Raw genomic sequence first — 2,330 nt, 5'->3', positions numbered from 1 at the left:
CTTTGTCCAGAGGCCCAGCACCAAACACAGTACATCCGGGGTCCTTCTGCACAAACGCTCGAGCTGGGGACTGAGTCACGTGCTTCCAATTTATTCTCTTGTTGAAAAGATTTCAGAACTAACCTTTGTGCCTGCAATGGCTGGTTCCAGAGCTGGGAAGAGAAGGGAAGGGGAGGGGAGGGGGAGGGGAGGGGGAGGGGAAGGAGGGAGGGGAGGGGAAGGGTGTGAAACACAGAAAATTGTTCAAGTAACTATTCCAGTGTTTTCACATGCTGACTGGTAGGATAAAGAAACAGAGGGTAATATTTCCTTTGTTTTGTTTTATCTTTCTGTACTTTCTCTGTTTGAAACATAAGGCGTAGAAAACAAAGCCAAACAGTTAAAAAACAAAAAAACAAAAAAAACAAAAAAAAAAAAAAACAAAAAACAGCAGCGTTAGCAACAATTAAGAGATAGACAACTAAGAGAAAAGACTAGATGGAAATTAGACAAACAAATGTGGTTCTATTGCCTTCTAATTCTATTTTTCAAGTTGTTCATGGTGAACATACTCTAAAAACCATATATTTAAAAAACAAGCATACGGTGGAACAGACCTTTAGTCCCAGCACTTAGAGAGCAGAGGCAGGGGGATTACTGTGAATCTGAAGCTAGCCTGGTCTGCATAGCAAGTTGTAAACCAACCAGGGCTACATAATGAGATCCTGTCTCAAAAAAGAAAAAAAGAAGAAGGAAGGAAGGAAGGAAGGAAGGAAGGAAGGAAGGAAGGAAGGAAGGAGAGAGAGAGAGAGAGAGAGAGAGAGAGAGAGAGAGAGACAATAAAATTAACAAGAGGCTTAGTTCTCTGTTTTGCTGGAACAGTCCTCAGGATACAAAGGCAACTGGGAGTTTCCTGGGCAGCCTGGCAGCTCTGAGCTGTGGGCCAGAGGCAGAGCTGATGCAGCCTCAGCCCATCCTAGTTACCAACCTTATCTCAGGCCGGGCACTGAGCCTGGGTGGGAACAACCCAGAGCTCCCACATCTTATAAGTATGTGTATGTTATCAGCTTGGTCTGCGCTGGGAGGATCCCAGCTCTGAGGAGGGGCTGGACTTCCTGAAGCAGGCTTTATCTCCCATTTCCCAGGCTTTGAGGCTTAACCTCCCTCTCCAAGTGGGGCAGGGCTGCTCCATTGTCGGATTTGGGCCCCTCTGAGGCTCTTCTGTGTCTCTCTTATCTGAGTTGTAAGCTCCAACCCCTGGCCTCCCACTTACTCTGTTCTGCCAGCCCATTTACTCAGATAGACGGATGATAGAGATTGGGGCCGACCTGCAGACTCCCAGGACCTCAGGCTAATGGGAAAGCTATTCCCTATCCTACAGATTCCCTAATCAGATGGAAGGCAGGACTCCTCAATGGCAGGAGGCCTAATATGTACAGAAAAGTCCAACTCAACCAGATTGGGCTGCCCAAACCAAGCTGGGGACCCCAGGCCTCAGGCCTCCCTACTCTCTCTCATGGCATCCTCAGGACCCTTCTCCTTTCTACCCCTTCCAAAGTACAAGGAGTCCTCTTTGAGTGCTGTGCATCCTCTAGTGATTTGCTTCCCCTCTCTGTGCCTTGGTGTATTTCCTCAGAAAATCTATACAACTGACTAACCTGGAGGTCTTGCAGCCCAATAAGGACATTCTATGTCTCTTTTGCCTCTTCCCCGACTCCCCTTCCTCCTTCTTCTGAGGATACCACCAATCTGTGTGCCCCTAGACTCTCCTGACTGGACCACTGGATGCCCTAAGGCTGAGAGCTGCAGAGAGCTGCAGCGGAGTGGGGGCTGTCGGGAGGAGGCAGGCCCAGGCCAAGGCTGGGTTGAGGAGGCTGGGCAGGGCAGCCAGCCAGCTTAGCAGTCCATGCCAGCACTACCTCAGCAGCTTCTGCTAAACTCTGGTCCAGCATCTACACTTGGGTGGCAGCTGCAGGGCTGGAGAGGCTGGGTGGGGCGGGTATCCTGCTGAGGTCAGCAGCCTCTGGAATCCTCTCTGCAGGAGGAGGAGGCTGCAGAGAGCCAGGGACCAAGCCTGGACTCAGGAATAGTTAGGAAGGATGCTTCTACTACTCCCTAGGGGTGGGTGACTCAAGTCACCTAAACTCTAGGCATGGGCAGGACCCCAAAGGATATCTAGTGAATATAGGCGTCTCTAGCAAGCTGAGGATATAGCTCAGTGGTAGAACACTTGCCTAGTATGTATGAGGGTCTTGGATTAGTTTCCAGCACTCATTCTCACAAAGAAGAAGAGGAAGAAGAAGAAGAAGAAGAAGAAGAAGAAGAAGAAGAAGAAGAAGAAGAAGAAGAAG

Source organism: Mus caroli, chromosome 7 (assembly GCF_900094665.2).
Source record: "Mus caroli chromosome 7, CAROLI_EIJ_v1.1, whole genome shotgun sequence".
In the NCBI taxonomy this organism is placed as follows: Eukaryota; Metazoa; Chordata; class Mammalia; order Rodentia; family Muridae; genus Mus; species Mus caroli.
Note: the sequence above shows the minus strand (reverse complement) of the source record.